This window comes from Anomaloglossus baeobatrachus, chromosome 2 (assembly GCF_048569485.1).
Source record: "Anomaloglossus baeobatrachus isolate aAnoBae1 chromosome 2, aAnoBae1.hap1, whole genome shotgun sequence".
Lineage (NCBI taxonomy): Eukaryota > Metazoa > Chordata > Amphibia > Anura > Aromobatidae > Anomaloglossus > Anomaloglossus baeobatrachus.
In genome coordinates this window covers 356,176,869-356,197,601 of record NC_134354.1, presented here as the reverse complement: position 1 = coordinate 356,197,601, position 20,733 = coordinate 356,176,869, and the positions used below count along the sequence as shown (strand labels likewise).

The 20,733-nt window shown below is 43.9% G+C and overlaps 2 non-coding genes across 2 annotated transcripts; both read left to right on the top strand.

The window, feature by feature from the left end:
• The first annotated feature begins 16,094 nt into the window (after positions 1 to 16,094).
• Positions 16,095 to 16,167, top strand: TRNAV-CAC (transfer RNA valine (anticodon CAC)). The gene has a single exon. It is a non-coding gene; the product is annotated as a tRNA-Val (tRNA).
• A 1,405-nt stretch (positions 16,168 to 17,572) lies between these two features.
• Positions 17,573 to 17,645, top strand: TRNAV-UAC (transfer RNA valine (anticodon UAC)). The gene has a single exon. It is a non-coding gene; the product is annotated as a tRNA-Val (tRNA).
• Positions 17,646 to 20,733: the final 3,088 nt, after the last annotated feature.

The following is a 20,733-nucleotide window of genomic DNA, read 5'->3' as shown; positions in this document are numbered from 1 at the left end:
CTCCCCACAACCTCGCACAACCGAAATGTGAGCAAGCTCTCACTCATCTGCTGAGTCTTCCATGCCCATCGCCAGTTCGTCCTCCATTTCTTCATGGGCTCCTGCACTTTCATCAACACTTTTTGCTGATACTATGCGCCCTTGTTAATCCCTCTCCCTCACCATGACTGCCGCATAGGTGCCGCTGACCTTCTGGACCTCGTAGATCTTGTTATCCCTTCCGCATATGACTCCTCCTGTACTTCCTCCCCTTCCTCTTGTCCCAACACCTGACTCCGAATAATAATTACAGTGTGCTCCATCATGTAGATGACCAGAATTGTCACGCTGAGAATGACATTGCCAGTGCAAAACATCTTCGTCGACATTTGTGAACTGTGTAGCAGGGTGCATAGGTCCTTGATCTGACACCACTCCAGCAGCGTGATCTGCACCACCTCTTGATCAAGTTATCCCAGGATATATGTCATACCGTATTTCAGCAGGGCTCTGCGGTGCTGCCACACATGCTGCAACATGTGCAGATTCCAATTCCTGCGTGTCGGAACATCGCATTTCCGGCGTTTAACTGCCAGACCCTAAGACTTCCGGAGTGATGAAAGTTGTTGAGCTGCTATGTGCGCACGATGGAAGTGAGCACATAGCGAGCGTGCCCGCTGCACAAGGCCATGTAGGCCGTGATGGTGTTTTAAAAATTGCTGGAGAATTCGGTTCAACACATGAGCCATACAAGGCACGTGTGTCACATTGCCCTGAGGATGGCCCGCAGCCAGGTTTGCATCATTGCCGCACACGGCTGTTAAGTCACCAACGGAGTCCGCTCCGTCAATTTGTACTCCGGTCGCCAGGTGACAACGTGTTCCTTTCATGAATAGTGCTGATGATGGGAGAGGAGTCGATGCCAGCGGCGCAGGTGGACGCAGGTTATGCTCACCCACTGGGCTGCATTACCTTGACAGATGCAGAATCTCTGGCTGAATGTAGCTGGTGGGTATCTCACAGATGAAATACCATCATTCAGCTACAACCAATGGGAAGACACCACACCCTTTTTTATGCCCATCCTGTCTGCAGACCACTGCCAGACATAGCTATGAACCTCTGGTTAATTTTACCCCCAGTTCAGTTTTAGGATTTTGTGTGCTTGTTACCTGACTACTTTTCCTGCTTGCTGTTTATGTACCTTGTTGGCCGATCCGCATTTCACCTCTGCTTGTTTTCTGATTAAGTCCTGGCCGTCCCATTGTGTTCCTGTTCCTCAATTAATGTTTTGACCCTGCCTGACTACTATTCTCTGGAATAGCGGTGTGACTCACATTTCCCATACATTTCAAAGTAAAACTTTGACCGCCTGATGGCATTGAGCTCTGCTGCCAGCATAGTAAGGAGGTGTGTGGTAGTCCTTGTGCGCAGTTGCAAGGAAGGGTGGCCTGACCACACAGGGTTTGCGCCAAGGTGGAGGACTCACATGAGGTTGAAGAGGCTGAAGCAGTGTATTAACTTCTACATACAGAAGAAGGATTGAAACAACTCGTGGGGACGGCAAGACTTGTACAGCAGACCCTTCTCCATCTCTCACCATAGTTTGCCAGTGCCCAGTCAGTGACATGTAATGACCCTGTCTATGCTTACTTGTCCAAGTATCTGTGTTGAAATGCACCCTGTCGCACACAGAGTTTCTCAAGGAAGTGGTGATGTTGTGTGCGACATGCTGGTGTAGCGCGGGCATGCTTTTCTTGGAGAAGCAGTGGTGATTGGGCATCTGGTACTGGGGCACAGCGACAGACATAAGGTCTGTAAAATCCTGTGTGTCCACTAGGCGTAAAGGCAGCATTTCGGTAGCCAACAGCTTACAGAGGGATAGAGTCAACCACTTAGCTTTGTCATGGGTCGCAGTAAGTGGCCTTTTATTTGACCACATCTGAGGGACAGAGATCTGGCTGCTGTCTGTAGACGGTGTTGAGTAGGGTGTCCCTGGAAAAATGCAGGTTTGTGAGGAAAGTGCAGGCGGAGACATGATGTTGCCTTCATCTTGCCTTCAGATCTGTTCATCTTGTATCATTTTTAAAAAACACAGCAAGCAAGGGTTACTCCAAGCGGAGTCTACCTTTTTTCCAAAAATTGGGCACACAGACACCCCATCAGTGGCAGCACTTGTGCCCTAGTTGCAAACAGGATGTTTTGATTTGCATCAAGCACATTCAAAAATACGCCATAATTAACCATCCCCAGCATGACACCGGGGTAGGTAGATAAAGTCTTTGCTGAACCATGACTTGGTCATCTTGGCTCCTTTTAAAAACAATGTAAGCAAGGGTTACTCAAAGCGGAGCCTCCCTTTTTTCCAAAAATTGTGCCCCACACCACACACCCACCCATTCAGTGGCAGCAGTTGTGCCATAGTTGTACACTTCACAGCTAGATTTGCATCAAGCACATTCCAAATCCACAAGCATTTACTCTCCCCAGGATGACACAGGGGTTGTAAATTCCTTCTGGATCCATGACTTGTTAATTTGGATGAACGTCAGTCTGTCCACATTGTCACTGGACAGACGCGTGCGCTTATCTGTCAGCACACACCCAGCAGCACCGAAGACACGTTCAGAGACAACGCTGGCAGCTGGACACGACAAAATCTCCAAGGCGTAACTGAATAGCTCTGGCCATTTTTCTAGATTTGAAGCCCAAAATGAGCAAGGCTCTATTTGCAAAGTCATGGCATCGATGTTCATTTGTAGATACTCCTGTATCATCCTCTCCAGCCGTTGACTATGTGTCAGACTTGTTGTCTCTGGTGGCCTTGCAAAGGAGGGTCTAAAAAAATTATGAAAAGATTCCATTAAATTGCTGTTACCAGCACCAGATACGGTCCTACTGGTACGTGTAGACTGTTGAAGCTGACGAGACCGTCCCATGTTTGTCAAGTTACAACTGGGAGATTCCCTCCCTGCACCTGCACGGTTGTTTGGTGGAAAAGCGGATCTAAGATCGAGTAACAGCTTCTGCTGATACTCCTGCATAAGTGCGTACCTTTCTATGGCTGGAATTATGTCACAAAATTTGGACTTGTACCGGGGATCTAATAGTGTGGCAAGCCAGTAGTCATCATCACTTCTAATTTTGACAATATGAGGGTCATGTTGGAGGTAGTGCAACAAGAAGGCACTCATGTGTCTTGCGCAGCCATGCGGACCAAGTCCACGCTGTGTTTGTGGCATAGAGGTGCTACCCGTTCTTTCTTCCTCTGACATCTCCCCCCAACCTCTTTCAACTGAAATTTGACCAAGGTCTCCCTCATCTGCTGAGTCTTCCATGTCCATGGACAGTTCATCCTCCATATCTTCATGTCCTCCTGCACCTTCCTCAACATCTCGCCTGCTACCATGCGCCCTTGTTGATCCCTGTCCCCCATGGTCCCATGCCTGCCGCGTTGGTGATGATGAACGTCTGGACCTTGGTGATGTTGTTGTATCTTGCGCATATGAATCCTCCTGTAGTTCCTCCCCTTCCTGTTGTCCCACCCCCTGACTCCGAATAGTGTTTAGCGTGTGCTCCAGCATGTAAATGACTGGAATCGTCATGCTGATAATGGCATTGTCAGCGCTAAACATATTCGTCGCCATGTCGAAACTGTGCAGAAGGGTGCATAGGTCCTTGATCTGAGACCACTCCATCAGGGTGATCTGCCCCACCTCTGCATCTCGTTGGCCCAGGCTATACGTCATGACGTATTGCACCAGGGCTCTGCGGTGCTGCCACAGTCGCTGTAACATGTGGAGAGTTGAATTCCAGCGTGTCGCCACATCGCATTTCAGGCGATGAACCGGCAGGCCGAAAGACTTCTGGAGCGATGCAAGTCGCTCAGCTGCGGCGCTTGAACGGCGGAAGTGAGCAGACAGTTTTCGTGCCCTGTTCAGAAGGCCATCTAGGCCGGGATAGTGTGTTAAAAATTGCTGGACGACAAGGTTCAACACGTGAGCCATACAAGGTACGTGTGTCACCTTGCCCAGGGGAAGGGCCGCACCCAGGTTTGCAGCATTGTCGCACACGGCCTTACCAGGCTGCAGGTTGAGTGGAGACAACCATTTATTAAACTCGGACCGCAGAGCTGACCACAACTCCTCAGCTGTGTGACTCTTATTCCCAAGACATGTCAAGCTAAAGACCGCCTGATGCCGTTGCGCTCTGCTGCCAGCATAGTAATGAGGGGTGCGTGATTCCTTCTGCGCAGTGAGAACGCTGGTGGCCTGACCAGGCAGGCTTGGGGCGGAGGTGGAGGACCCAGATGAGGTGGAGGATGCAGAAGCAGTGGCGGAACTTGGACAGACAGAGGATTGACACACAAGTCGTGGGGACGGCAAGACTTGTGCAGCAGACCCTTCACCATCTATCACCATAGTTACCCAGTGCCCAGTCAGCGACATGTAACGTCCCTGTCCATGCTTACTGGTCCAAGTATCGGTGGTGAAATGCACCCGTTCACACACAGAGTTTCTCAAGGAAGCGGTGATGTTGTGTGCGACATGCTGGTGTAGCGCGGGCACACCTTTCTTAGAGAAGTAGTGGCGACTAGGCATCTGGTACTGGGGCACAGCGACAGACATAAGGTCTCTAAAATCCTGTGTGTCCACTAGGCGGAAAGGCAGCATTTCGGTAGCCAACAGCTTACAGAGGGATAGAGTCAACCTCTTAGCTTTGTCATGGGTCGCAGGAAGTGGCCTTTTATTTGACCACATCTGAGGGACAGAGATCTGGCTGCTGTGTGTAGACGGTGTTGAGTAGGGTGTCCCTGGAAAAATGCAGGTTTGTGAGGAAAGTGCAGGCGGAGACATGATGTTGCCTTCATCCAACGTTGGTGCTATCGATGTTTGAGAGAGCTGTACACAATCACTTGTTTCCCCTTCCAAACCAACTGACGATCTACCAAGCAAACTGCCTGTTGCGGTTACAGTGGTGGAAGTTGTGGGTGGAAAAACAGGTGTGACAGCTGTCCCCACAGTCCTAGAAGATGACGAGCGCGCGGATGCACTGGAAGGGGCAGGCGGTGGATGGTTGGCTCCGCTAGGCCGCATTGCAGCACGGTGAGCTTCCCACCAGGCCATATGATATTTATTCATGTGACGATTCATGGAAGAAGTTGTCAAACTGCTGAGGTTTTGACCTCTAGTAAGATAACCATGCCAAATGTTACAGATCACATAATTTGGGCGATCTTTTTTTATGTCAAAAAAGGACCAGGCTAAGCAAGGCTTAGAGGCCATGCGACCTGTTGATCCACCCCGAATAATGCTCAGAGGCAGAGTGGTGGCTGAGGATGCAGTTGTAGACGTGCTACCAGTGCTCCGACTGTGTCCAGGAAGGCGCAAGGTTACTTCGACGTCGGTTGCATCCTCCTCCACCGCCTCTGTTGACCTCCTCGAGTGTCTGACTGTGGGTTGACAGTAGGTGGGATCTAGAACTTAATCATCAATTGTTGTGTTTGCACTCCCCTCCCCCTCAGACCGAGCATCTTCTTGCCCTGACCGAATATTTAAGTTGTCATCCCAATCGGGTATCTGTGTCTCATCTTCATCAGTATGTTCCTCATTGTCTATAACCACAGTTGTTGGAAAGGCAGCATTTTGGTAGCCAACAGTTTGCAGATGATGAAAGTCAACCTCCAAGCCATGTCATGACCTTCTAAAAGCATGTAAAACACAGAGAGGGGACTCCAACCACAGTCTCCCTCGTTTCCACTAACTGGGCCACACACACCCCACTTGACTGGCATCGGTTGACCCCCCCTTTTGAAAAAGAAAAAGATGCTTTGCATGAAGCACTCTCAAAAATACGCGTGCCTTTCCCGTCCCCTGGCTGACCCAGGGGAAGAAAAGTCCTCTGAGAGCCATGACTTGTTCATCTTGGTTCTTTTAGAGACACAGCAAGGGGACTCCAACCACAGTCTCCCTCGTTTCCACTAACTGGGCCACACACACCCCACTTGACTGGCATCGGTTGACCCCCCCTTTTGAAAAAGAAAAAGATGCTTTGCATGAAGCACTCTCAAAAATACGCGTGCCTTTCCCGTCCCCTGGCTGACCCAGGGGAAGAAAAGTCCTCTGAGAGCCATGACTTGTTCATCTTGGTTCTTTTAGAGACACAGCAAGGGGACTCCAACCACAGTCTCCCTCGTTTCCACTAACTGGGCCACACACACCCCACTTGACTGGCATCGGTTGACCCCCCCTTTTGAAAAAGAAAAAGATGCTTTGCATGAGCACTCTCAAAAATACGCGTGCCTTTCCCGTCCCCTGGCTGACCCAGGGGAAGAAAAGTCCTCTGAGAGCCATGACTTGTTCATCTTGGTTCTTTTAGAGACACAGCGAGGGGACTCCAACCACAGTCTCCCTCGTTTCCACTAACTGGGCCACACACACCCCACTTGACTGGCATCGGTTGACCCCCCCTTTTGAAAAAGAAAAAGATGCTTTGCATGAAGCACTCTCAAAAATACGCGTGCCTTTCCCGTCCCCTGGCTGACCCAGGGGAAGAAAAGTCATCTGAGAGCCATGACTTGTTCATCTTGGTTCTTTTAGAGACACAGCAAGGGGACTCCAACCACAGTCTCCCTCGTTTCCAATAACTGGGCCACACACACCCCACTTGACTGGCATCGGTTGACCCCCCCTTTTGAAAAAGAAAAAGATGCTTTGCATGAAGCACTCTCAAAAATACGCGTGCCTTTCCCGTCCCCTGGCTGACCCAGGGGAAGAAAAGTCCTCTGAGAGCCATGACTTGTTCATCTTGGTTCTTTTAGAGACACAGCGAGGGGACTCCAACCACAGTCTCCCTCGTTTCCACTAACTGGGCCACACACACCCCACTTGACTGGCATCGGTTGAGCCCCCTTTTGAAAAAGAAAAAGATGCTTTGCATGAAGCACTCTCAAAAATACGCGTGCCTTTCCTGTCCCCTGGCTGACCCAGGGGAAGAAAAGTCCTCTGAGAGCCATGACTTGTTCATCTTGGTTCTTTTAGAGACACAGCGAGGGGACTCCAACCACAGTCTCCCTCGTTTCCACTAATTGGGCCACACACCCCCCACTTGACTGGCATCAGTTGATCCCCTATAGAATGTAAGCCCGCAAGGGTAGGGCCCTCTTCCCTCTGTACTAGTCTGTCTACTGTAACTTGTATATGTATTTTGTATGTAACCCCCTTCGCATGTACAGCACCATGGAATTAATGGTGCTCTATAAATAAATAATCCCCCTTTTCAAAATGAAAAAGATGCTTTGCATGAAGCACTCTCAAAAATACGCGTGCCTTTCCCGTCCCCTGGCTGACCCAGGGGAAGAAAAGTCCTCTGAGAGCCATGTCCACATTGTCAGTGGACAGACATGTGTGCTTATCTGCCAGCAGACCCCCAGCAGCACTGAAGACAGGTTCCGAGAGAACGCTGGCTGCAGGACACAACAAGATCCCCAAGGCGTACGTGGCGAGCTCAGGCAATTTATCAAGATTGGAAGCCTAAAATGAGCAGGGCTCAAGTTGCACAATAATGGAATCGATGTTTCCTTGCATATACTCATATATCTGTGTGTCCTCCTCTTTTTCCTTGTCCTGCTCTTTTGTTTTCACATGAGTATATGTCCTTGTCACTTTCCCATGTGTTGTGAGTTGTTTGTCACCTTTTGGACACCTTTGAGGGTGTTTTCTAGGTGTTTTTCTGTGTTTGTGATTGCCTGCCATTGTTTCCTATGCAGTTCGAGTTCGGTTCGTCAAACGTTCGACGAACCGAACTTGAACGGGACCTCCGTTCGGCGAACCGACCTCGAGCCGAACCGGGACCGGTTCGCTCAGGTCTAGTCCTGGGTTCAATCCCCAGTGAAACCCATGTGTTCTTGGTGTTGAAATAATCCCCTATCAACCTGCAGTATATAAAGTTCTTGTCTTTGTTGCCGAATAACGGGATGTTTTAGCTTCCATCACCAACAGAGCTACGAATTTGTTTTTTTTCCCCTAGCGGTCAAATCTCGTCTCTAATTGCCATTACTTTGCAGGATTTCAAAGGTTTCATAGTGTAGTGGATTTAAGCTAAATACCTTTGTAGGAATAAAACTGGTAAAATATGTAATAACTAGAGATGAGCGAACTGGTCCCGGTTCGGCTCGAGGCGGTTCGCCGAACGGAGGTCCCGTTCGAGTTCAGTTCGTCGAACGTTCGACGAACCGAACTCGAACGTATAGGCTATAATGGGAGGCAATCACAAACATATAAAAATGCATGATAAATGTACACAAACAGTTAATAAACATTGCCATAACACTTACCGGTCCCCGCGATCCCTTCTGCACTCTGTCTCCTGCCGCTATTCCATCCGATGATCGCTGAATCCTCCCGGCGACCGGCACTGCCAGCAGAGATGCAGGACCTATCGTGACGTCAAAATAGCCATGTGACCAGTCACGTGGCTATTATCTCATTGGCTACAGACTGGTCACATGACTATGACACGTCATGTAGGACCTGCGAGTGCATCTCTCCGGTACACGGTGCACAAATGTGTATCGCCGTGTACCGGCGACATGCTCTACCACACGGTCGACTCCCCGTTCCGTTAGGGACCGGCTGACACAGCCGGTCATTAACGGAGATCACCGTTGCCATAGCAACGCAGTTAGCGGTGACGTCACCGCTAACCGCGGCTCCGAGAGCACCATTGCTATGGTAACGCGTCTGTCAGCGGTACCGCTGTTACCGCTGACAGCCAGCACTGATCACTCACGGAGTGAAGGCTGCACGATTGTAGTGAGCATTGTAGTGAGGATGAGGTTCCCCAGCCCCAAGTGATGAGCTGGTGCACATCATCCTTCCTCACTACAATCGTCACTACTACTACACTAGAAAGAAGACAGAAGAGCAGGATCGTGGAGGGCTGACAGGGGGTAATAAAGATGGAGTCTCTAATGTGTCTGTGTATTTATTTCTATTAAAGTATTTTTTCTCAGTGTGGTGTTTTTTTTTAACCCTTTATTGGAGATTCTTAATGACCGGGTCAAACGTGCCTGACATTAAGAATCTCTGGCTTAATACTGGCTAGTAAAACAAAGCCAGTATTAACTCATGATTACCCAACAAGCCACCCAGCTCCAGGGCTGTTGGAAGAGTTGGATACAGCGCCAGATGATGGCGCTTCTATGAGAGCGCCATTTTCTGGGACGGCTGCGGACTGAAATCCGCAGCAGAGGCGCCCAGAAACCTCGGGTTAGCCTGTGCTGCGGATTCCAATCCCCAGCTGCCTAGTTGTACCCGGCTGGACACAAAAATGGGGCGAAGTCCACGTCATTTGTTTTTTAATTATTTCATGAAATAAGTGAAATAATTAAAAAAAAACGGGTTTCCCTATATTTTTGGTTCCCAGCCGGGTACAAATAGGCAACTGGGGGTTGGAGGCAGCCCGTGGCTGCCTGCTGTACCTGGCAAGCATACAAAAATATGGCGAAGCCCACGTCATTTTTTTGGTGGGCAAAAAATTCTGCATACAGTCCTGGATGGAGTATGCAGAAGTTTTTTGCCCCCTGAAAAAATTATGTGGGCTTCGCCATATTTTTGTATGCTAGCCAGGTACAGCAGGCAGGTACGGCTGCCCCCAACCCCCAGTTGCCTATTTGTACCCGGCTGGGAACCAAAAATAAAGGGAAGCCCTTTTTTTATTATTTCATGAATTTCACAACTAGGCAGCTGGGGATTGGAATCCGCAGCACAGGTTGGCCTGAGCTTTCTGGGCCCCACTGCTGCGAATTGCAGTCTGCAGCCGCCTCAGAAAATGGCATTTTCATAAAAGCGCCATCTTCTGGCGCTGTATCCAACTCTTCCAGCACCTGCCTGCTATACCTGGCTAGCATACAAAAATATGGCGAAGCTCACGTCCTTTTTTTGTAGTTTTTTGGCAAAAAAAATAAAAAATGCTTCCCTGGATTTTCCAATGCCATTGAAGGTAACATCAAGCAGTGGGGGTTAGCAGCCAGTAGCTGCTTGGATTACCCTTAGCTAGCAATACAAAAAATGCAGCAGGAGCCCATATATATTTTTTTTAATTATTTATTTAAATAACTAAAAACAAAATGGGCTTCCCTGTATTTTGATTGCTGGACATCACAGTGCTGTAAAAATAAATATTTAAAAAAATGACGTAGCGCTCCGCGGTATTTTTGATTCTCAGCGCAGATAAAGCAGACAGCTATGGGTTGCCACCCCCATCTGCCTGCCGTTACCTTGTTTGGCAATCAAAATACAGGGAAGCACATTAATTTTTTCTATTTAAAAAATAGTTAAAAAAAAAATGACGTTGGGTCCCCCCATTTTTGATAGCCAGCTAGGGTAAAGCAGACGGCTGTAGCCTGAAAACCACAGCTGGCAGCTTTACCGTGGTTGGGGATCCAATGTGGAGGTCCCCTCCGGCTCTTTTTTATAATTATTTTATAAATATTAATAATTACACAATAAAAGTAGGGTCCCCCCCAAATTGGATCACCAGCCAAGGTAAAGCGGACAGCTGTGGTCTGGTATTCTCAGGGTGGGAAGGTCCATAGTTATTGGGCCTTCACAGCCTAAAAATAGCAGGCCGCAGGCACCCCAGACGTGGCGCATCCACTAGATGCGCCAATCCTGGCGCTTCACCCCAGCTCATCCCGTGCCCTGGTGCAGTGGCAAACGGGGTAATAAATCGGGTTGATACTAGCTGTAAAGTCACCTGAGATCAAGCCCAGCAGTTTGTGATGTCATGGCGTCTATTAGATACCCAACATCATAAACTGTCAGTACTAACAAAAAAAAAAAATCGACAAAAGAAATTTATTTGAAAAAACAGTCCCCAAAACATTTCCTCTTTCACCAATTTATTGTAAGAAAAAAAATAAAGGGGTCCCACGACGACTCTGGACCGTCTAGAATATGGGGGGGAGACACTCAGGGAACGTATCCCCCATTTTCTAGGAGTGCGGACCCTTCATGTGAGGAGTGTGGGTGCAATGAATCTGCACTCACTCTTCTCGGGTCCACAGCAGCAGAGTCCATGTCGTAATGGTTGCTACCAAAGCTGCAATGCCCTGCTCATGAGGTAAGGGCATGCTTAATCAGTAGAACTACTGTAGAGGAAGCTCTGCTCACTGGTATATAGGTGCTCAGAGGTAATAATAGATAAAATTAGTGCGTAACCTCGGCACTCTAAATCTCCCAGACTAAGTCAGTAAGTCACAACGGATAGTAATGCAAAATCACTCTTTATTGGTCCGTATTAAGAAAAACATTTTTTTTCATAAGCATATATGTTTTTGTCCAAAACAAGTTACAAATGACGTTTCGGCCTGAGCCTTCGTCAGATTGGACTTATCTGCATGTAATCATGAAAAATGACAATATTCAGTATCACATAAGAGTGAGAGAACAATAACATAAACTCGAACAATGTAGAGGTACAATTGGGATGCAGCAAAAAAATTGCAACACAGCAAGAAATGAAACACATGATACAAATGTCATAATACAGTACAAGGACAATATAGTAATGACAAATATGGGGTCAGAGTAGGCTTAGACAGCTCTGGTACGAAAGAGATGTCAATCATAAAGTAACATGTGCAGTAGGTGTAGAGCTACAGTATGCGCGGCAGAGCTAATGGGTAGACCGACCATAGAAAAAGTAGAGAAAAAGTGGAGAAAAAATGTAGAAAAAGTGGAGAAAAAGTGGAGAAAAAGTGGAAAAAACAATGGAGAAAACAATGGAGAAAAAGTGGAGAAAACAATGGAGAAAAAAGTGGAGAAAAAAGTGGAGAAAAAAGTGGAGAAAAAGTGGAGCACCCTTTGGTGCCTTTCATGTGGCACTAAGGGGTGCTTAGCTTTGTATTTAGCCAAAAAAATGAAAACAAAAATGACGTAGGATTCCCCCTAGTTTTGTAGCCAGCTAGGGTAAAGCAGACGGCTGCAGACCACAGCTGGCAACCTCACCTTGGCTGGTAATCCAAAACTGAGGGCACCCCACGCTGTTATTTTAAATTAAATAAATAATTTAAAAAAAAAAACACGTAGGGGTCCCCCCAAAATTGGATCACCAGCCAAGGTAAAGCAGACAGCTGGGGCCTGATATTCTCAGACTAGGGAGGTCCATGGTTATTGGACTCTCCCCAGCCTAAAAATAGCAGGCCGCAGCCGCCCCAGAAGTGGCGCATCCATTAGATGCGCCAATCCTGGTGCTTCGCCCCAGCTCATCCCGCGCCCTGGTGCGGTGGCAAACGGGGTAATATATGGGGTTAATACCAGATGTGTAAGTCACCTGGCATCAAGCCCTGGGGTTGGTGAGGTCAGGCGTCTATCAGATACCCGACATCACCAACCCAGTCAGTAATAAAAAAAAATAGACGACAAACACATTTTTATTTGAAAAAACACTCCCCAAAACATTCCCTCTTTAACCAATTTATTAGAATGAAAAACAAATCCAGGTCTGCTGTAATCCAAGGGGTTGCCATGACGATCCACACTGTCCCAGTCAATGAAGAGCAGGATGTTCCCCATTGGCTGGGAGAGCAATGCAGTGACCTGAGCTAACATCAATGGGTCAGCCCAGGTCACTGCAGGGGATGACAAGTGCTGCTGTCAGCGAGGTACATTACCTGCACTGATCTCCAGCACACTGACAGCCCCTGTCACTGAGTTCAATGACCGGCGCCTTCACAGCAAGTCTCGCGAGAGGTCCGTGACGTCACCGCTAGTCAGTCTCGGGTCGGAAGCGAGAGGTGATGTGACAAGCGGCGGCCATGGAGGACAGTGACAGCGCTGAGGTCGGGATGGCGGGACTTCATCACCGCAGGTAAGCCGAGCGGGACCGTGTGTGTGTGTGTATGTGTTTGTGTACGTGTGTGTGTATGTGAGTGTGTGTATGTGAGTGTGTACATGCCGCGGGCAGGAGGGGGCGGAGCGAGCTGAGCGGGGAAGTGTGGGCTTCCTGCACGTAACTAGGATAAATATCGGGTTACTAACCAAAGCGCTTTGCTTGGATACCCGATGTTTATCTTGGTTACCAGCTTCTGGCAGGCTGCCAGCGATGGCTCCTGCACACTGTAGCTGTAAAAAGCCCTGCTTTTTGCTGCTAGAACCGTTCTCAAACGTTTCTAGAACTACCGAGCTTTTGCAAAAAAGCTCGAGTTCTAGTTCGATCTAGAACACCCCCAAAAATCACTCGAGCCCCGAACTGGAGAACCTCGAACCACGAACCGCGCTCAACTCTAGTAATAACAAATGTAAATGTGTCATTAACCAAAAATACTTTCCTTCAGCAATAAAGAGGCCCCGTCAGTCACAATTCTGCTCTGCTAGCCAATACACAGTAACTTTCCATCAGGTTTCATAGAGTAGTGGTCATCACGTCTGTTTAACACGCAGAAGGTCCTGCGTTCAATCCCCAGTAAAACCAATCTGTTCTTGGTGTTGAAATAATACCCAATTAAACTACAATATATGAAGTTCTTGGCTTTGTTGCCGAATGATGGGATGTTTTGGCTTCCATCACCAACAGAGCTACGAATTTCTTTTTTTTTTCCCTGGCGGTCAAAACTCGTCTCTAATTGCCATTACTTTGCAGGCTTTCAAAGGTTTCATAGTGTAGTGGAAATCACGTCTGCTTTACGCGCAGAAGGCCTAGGTTCAATCCCCAGTGAAACCCATGTGTTCTTGGTGTTGAAATAATATCCCATCAACCTGCAATCTATAAAGTTCTTGGCTTTGTTGCTGAATAACAGGATGTTTTAGCTTTAATCAACAACAGAGCTACGAATTTGTTTTGTTTCCCCTGGCGGTCAAAACTCGTCTATAATTGCCATTACTGTGCAGGATTTCAAAGGTTTCATAGTGTAGTTTTCATCACGTCTGCTTCACACGCAGAAGGTCCTGGGTTCAATCCCCAGTAAAAACAAGCCGTTTTCGCTGTTGAATTAATATGCTATACACCTGTAATATATGAAATTCTTGGTTTTGTTGCCACTGATAATATATTTTGGCTTCCATCACCAAAAGAACTACGATTTTGGGTTTCTTTTTTATTGACCATTTTAGCAGAAAACATAATCCCATATTATAAAAATCCTGTTTGTTTCAAAATATATAGTTCCTTTAAATACAAAAGCAAACGACTAAACTATGTAAAAAAAAGTAACACATTCAATGTAAACTTCCATTTAAGCAAAATCCCTTTGTAGGAATAAAACTGGTAAAATATGTAATAAAAATTGTAAATATTTCATTAACCAAAAATACTTTCCTTCAGCAATAAAAAGGCCCCGTCAGTCACAATTCTGCTCTGCTAGCCAATACACAGTAACTTTCCATCAGGTTTCATAGAGTAGTGGTCATCACGTCTGCTTAACACGCAGAAGGTCCTGCGTTCAATCCCCAGTAAAACCAATCTGTTCTTGGTGTTGAAATAATACCCAATTAAACTACAATATATAAAGTTCTTGGCTTTGTTGCCGAATAACGGGATGTTTTAGCTTCCATCACCAACAGAGGTACGAATTTGCTTTTTTTCCCCTGGCGGTCAAAACTCGTCTCTAATTGCCATTACTTTGTAGGATTTCAAAGGTTTCATAGTGTAGTTTTCATCACGTCTGCTTCACACGCAGAAGGTCCTGGGTTCAATCCCCAGTAAAAACAAGCCGTTTTCGCTGTTGAATTAATATGCTATACACCTGTAATATATGAAATTCTTGGTTTTGTTGCCACTGATAATATATTTTGGCTTCCATCATCAAAAGAACTACGATTTTGGGTTTCTTTTTTATTGACCATTTTAGCAGAAAACATAATCCCATATTATAAAAATCCTGTTTGTTTCAAAATATATAATTCCTTTAAATACAAAAGCAAACGACTAAACTATGTAAAAAAAAAGTAACACATTCAATGTAAAATTCCATTTAAGCAAAATCCCTTTGAAGGAATAAAACTGGTAAAATATGTAATAAAAATTGTAAATATTTCATTAACCAAAAATACTTTCCTTCAGCAATAAAAAGGCCCCGTCAGTCACAATTCTGCTCTGCTAGCCAATACACAGTAACTTTCCATCAAGTTTCATAGAGTAGTGGTCATCACGTCTGCTTAACACGCAGAAGGTCCTGCGTTCAATCCCCAGTAAAACCAATCTGTTCTTGGTGTTGAAATAATACCCAATTAAACTACAATATATAAAGTTCTTGGCTTTGTTGCCGAATAACGGGATGTTTTAGCTTCCATCACCAACAGAGGTACGAATTTGCTTTTTTTCCCCTGGCGGTCAAAACTCGTCTCTAATTGCCATAACTTTGCAGGATTTCAAAAATTTCATAGTGTAGTGGTCATCACGTCTGCTTCACACGCAGAAGGTCCTGGGTTCAATCCCCAGTGAAACCAATCTGTTTTTGGTGTTGAAGTAATTTCCTATCGACTTGTAATATGTGAAATTCTTGGTTTCATTGCCAAATGACAATACATTTTGGCTTCCATCACAAAGAGAACTACGATTTTGGGTTTCTTTTTTATTGACCATTTTAGCAGAAAACATAATCCCATATTATAAAATTCCTGTTTGTTTCAAAATATATAGTTCCTTTAAATACAAAAGCAAACAAGTAAACTATGGAGAAAAAAGTAACACATTCAATATAAACTTCAATTTAAGCAAAATCCCTTTCTAGGAATAAAACTGGTAAAATATGTAATAATAATTGTAAATGTTTCATTAACCAAAAATACTTTCCTTCATCAATAAAATGGCCCCGTCAGTCACAATTCTGCTCTGCTAGCCAATACACAGTAACTTTTCGTCAGGTTTCATAGTGTAGTGGTCATCACGTCTGCTTAACATGCAGAAGGTCCTGGGCTCAATCCCCAGTGAAACCAATCTGTTCTTAGTGTTGAAATAATATGCTATCCAACTACAATATATGAAGTTCTCGGCTTTGTTGCCGAATGACGGTATGTTTTGGCTTCCATCACCAACAGAGCTACGAATTTGTTTTTTTTTCCCCTGGCGGTCAAAACTCGTCTCTAATTGCCATAACTTTGCAGGATTTCAAAGGTTTCATAGTGTAGTGGTCATCACGTCTGCTTCACACGCAGAAGGTCCTGGGTTCAATCCCCAGTGAAACCAATCTGTTTTTGGTGTTGAAGTAATTTCCTATCGACTTGTAATATGTGAAATTCTTGGTTTCATTGCCAAATGACAATACATTTTGGCTTCCATCACAAAGAGAACTACGATTTTGGGTTTCTTTTTTATTGACCATTTTAGCAGAAAACATAATCCCATATTATAAAAATCCTGTTTGTTTCAAAATATATAGTTCCTTTAAATACAAAAGCAAACAACTAAACTATGTGGAAAAAAGTAACACATTCAATGTAAACTTCCTTTTAAGCAAAATCCCTTTGTAGGAATAAAACTGGTAAAATATGTAATAAAAATTGTAAATGTTTCATTCACCAAAAATACTTTCCTTCAGCAATAAAAAGGCCCCGTCAGTCACAATTCTGCTCTGCTAGCCAATACACAGTAACTTTTCATCATGTTTTATAGTGTAGTGGTCATCACGTCTGCTTAACACATAGAAGGTCCTGGGTTCAAGACCCAGTGAAACCAATCTGTTCTTAGTGTTGAAATAATACGCTATCCAACTCCAATATATTAAGTTCTCGGCTTTGTTGCCGAATAACGGGATGTTTTGGCTTCCATCACAAACAGAACTACAAATTATTTTTTTTTTCCCCTGGCGGTCAAAACTCGTCTCTAAATGCCATTACTTTGCAGGATTTCACAGGTTTCATAGTAGAGTCGTCATCACGTCTACTTCACACGCAGGAGGTCCTGGGTTCAATCCCCAGTAAAATCAAGCTGTTTTAACTGTTGAAGTAATTTGCTATCAACCTGTAACATATGAAATTCTTTGTTTTGTTGCCAACTGATAATATATTTTGGCTTCCATCACCAAGAGAACTACGATTTTGGGTTTCTTTTTTATTGACCATTTTAGCAGAAAACATAATCCCATATTAATAAAATCCTGTTTGTTTCAAAATATATAGTTCCTTTAAATACAAAAGCAAACAACTAAACTATGTGGAAAAAAGTAACACATTCAATGTAAACTTCCTTTTAAGCAAAATCCCTTTGTAGGAATAAAACTGGTAAAATATGTAATAAAAATTGTAAATGTTTCATTAACCAAAAATACTTTCCTTCAGCAATAAAAAGGCCCCGTCAGTCACAATTCTGCTCTGCTAGCCAATACACAGTAACTTTCCATCAGGTTTCATAGAGTAGTGGTCATCACGTCTGCTTAACACGCAGAAGGTCCTGCGTTCAATCCCCAGTAAAACCAATCTGTTCTTGGTGTTGAAATAATACTCAAATAAACTGCAATATATGAAGTTCTTGGCTTTGTTGCTGAATGATGGGATGTTTTGGCTTCCATCCCCAACAGAGCTACGAATTTGTTTTTTTTTTCCCTGGCGGTCAAAACTCGTCTCTAATTGCCATTACTTTGCAGGCTTTCAAAGGTTTCATAGTGTAGTGGAAATCACGTCTGCTTTACACGCAGACGGTCCTGGGTTCAATCCCCAGTGAAACCCATGTGTTCTTGGTGTTGAAATAATCCCCTATCAACCTGCAGTATATAAAGTTCTTGGCTTTGTTGCCGAATAACGGGATGTTTTAGCTTCCATCACCAACAGAGTTACGAATTTGTATTTTTTTCCCTGGTGGTCAAAACTCGTCTCTAATTGCCATTACTTTGCAGAATTTCAAAGGTTTCATAGTGTAGTGGTCATCACGTCTGCTTCACAAGCAGGAGTTCCTGGGTTCAATCCCCAGTGAAACCAATCTGTTTTTGGTGTTGAAGTAATTTCCTATCGACTTGTAATATGTGAAATTCTTGGTTTCGTTGCCAAATGACAATACATTTTGGCTTCCATCACAAAGAGAACTACGATTTTGGGTTTCTTTTTTATTGACCATTTTAGCAGAAAACATAATCCCATATTATAAAAATCCTATTTGTTTCAAAATATATAGTTCCCATAAATACAAAAGCAAAAGACCAAACTATGGAGAAAAAAGTAACACATTCAATATAAACTTCAATTTAAGCAAAATCCCTTTGTAGGAATAAAACTGGTAAAATATGTAATAATAATTGTAAATGTTTCATTAACCAAAAGTACTTTCCTTCAGCAATAAAAAGGCCCCGTCAGTCACAATTCTGCTCTGCTAGCCAATACACAGTAACTTATCGTCAGGTTTTATAGTGTAGTGGTCATCACGTCTGCTTAACACGCAGAAGGTCCTGGGTTCAATCGCCAGTGAAACCAATCTGTTCTTAGTGTTGAAATAACACGCTATCCAACTACAATATATGAAGTTCTCGGCTTTGTTGCCGTATGACGGGATGTTTTGGCTTCCATCACAAACAGAACTACAAATTATTATTTTTTTTTCCCCTGGCGGTCAAAACTCGTCTCTAAATGCCATTACATTTCACAGGTTTCATAGTGGAGTCGTCATCACGTCTCCTTCACACGCAGAAGGTCCTGGGTTCAGTCCCCAGTAAAAACAAGCCATTTTTGCTGTTGAAGTAATTTGCTATCAACCTGTAATATATGAAATTCTTGGTTTTGTTGCCAACTGATAATATATTTTGGCTTCCCTCACCAAGAGAACTACGATTTTGGGTTTCTTTTTTATTGACCATTTTAGCAGAAAACATAATCCCATATTATAAAAATCCTGTTTGTTTCAAAATATATAGTTCCTTTAAATACAAAAGCAAACAACTAAACTATGTGGAAAAAAGTAACACATTCAATGTAAACTTCCTTTTAAGCAAAATCCCTTTGTAGGAATAAAACTGGTAAAATATGTAATAAAAATTGTAAATGTTTCATTAACCAAAAATAACCTCCTTCAGCAATAAAAAGGCCCCGTCAGTCACAAGTCTGCTCTGCTAGCCAATACACAGTAACTTTCCATCAAGTTTCATAGAGTAGTGGTCATCACGTCTGCTTAACACGCAGAAAGTCCTGCGTTCAATCCCCAGTCAAACCAATCTGTTCTTGGTGTTGAAATAATACTCAATTAAACTACATTATATGAAGTTCTTGGCTTTGTTGCCGAATGAAGGGATGTTTTGGCTTCCATCCCCAACAGAGCTAGGAATTTTTTTTTTTTTTCCCTGGCGGTCAAAACTCGTCTCTAATTGCCATTACTTTGCAGGCTTTCAAAGGTTTCATAGTGTAGTGGAAATCACGTCTACTTTACACGCAGAAGGTCCTGAATTCAATCCCCAGTAAAAACCCATGTGTTCTTGGTGTTGAAATAATCCCCTATCAACCTGCAGTATATAAAGTTCTTGGCTTTGTTGCCGAATAACGGGATGTTTTAGCTTCCATCACCAACAGAGCTACGAATTTGTTTTTTTTCCACTGGCGGTCAAAACTCGACTCTAATTGCCATTACTTTGCAGAATTTCAAAGGTTTCATAGTGTAGTGGTCATCACGTCTGCTTCACACGCAGACGGTCCTGGATTCAATCCCCAGTAAAACCAATCTGTTCTTAGTGTTGAAATAATACACTATCCAACTACAATATATGAAGTTCTCGGCTTTGTTGCCGTATGACGGGATTTTTTGGCTTCCATCACAAACAGAACTACAAATTATTATTTTTTTTTCCCCTGGCGGTCAAAACTCGTCTCTAAATGCCATTACTTTGCAGGATTTCACAGGTTTCATAGTGTAGTCGTCATCACGTCTACTTCACACGCAGAAGGTCCTGGGTTCAATCCCCAGTAAAAACAAGCCGTTTTCGCTGTTGAAGTAATTTGCTATCAACCTGTAACATATGAAATTCTTTGTTTTGTTGCCAACTGATAATATATTCTGGCTTTTATCACCAAGAGAACTACGATTTTGGGTTTCTTTTTTATTGACCATTTTAGCAGAAAACATAATCCCATATTATAAAAATCCTGTTTGTTTCAAAATATATAGTTCCTTTAAATACAAAAGCAAACAATCAAACTATGTGGAAAAAAGTAACACATTCAATGTAAACTTCCTTTTAAGCAAAAACCCTTTGTAGGAATAAAACTGGTAAAATATGTAATAAAAATTGTAAATGTTTCATTAACAAAAAATACTTTCATTCAGCAATAAAAAGGCCCCGTCAGTCACAATTCTGCTCTGCTAGCCAATACACAGTAACTTTCCATCAGATTTCATAGAGTAGTGGTCATCACGTCTGCTTAACACGCATATGGTCCTGCGTTCAATCCCCAGTAAAACCAATCTGTTCTTGTTGGTGAATTAATACTCAATTAAACTACAATATTTGAAGCTCTTGGCTTTGTTGCCGAATGATGGGAGGTAATTTGCTATCAACCTGTAACATATGAAATTCTTTCTTTTTTGCCAACTGATAATATATTTTGGCTTCCATCACCAAGAGAACTACGATTTTGGGTTTCTTTTTTATTGACCATTTTAGCAGAAAACATAATCCCATATTATAAAAATCCTGTTTGTTTCAAAATATATAGTTCCTTTAAATACAAAAGCAAACAACTAAACTATGTGGAAAAAAGTAACACATTCAATGTAAACTTCCTTTTAAGCAAAATCCCTTTGTAGGAATAAAACTGGTAAAATATGTAATAAAAATTG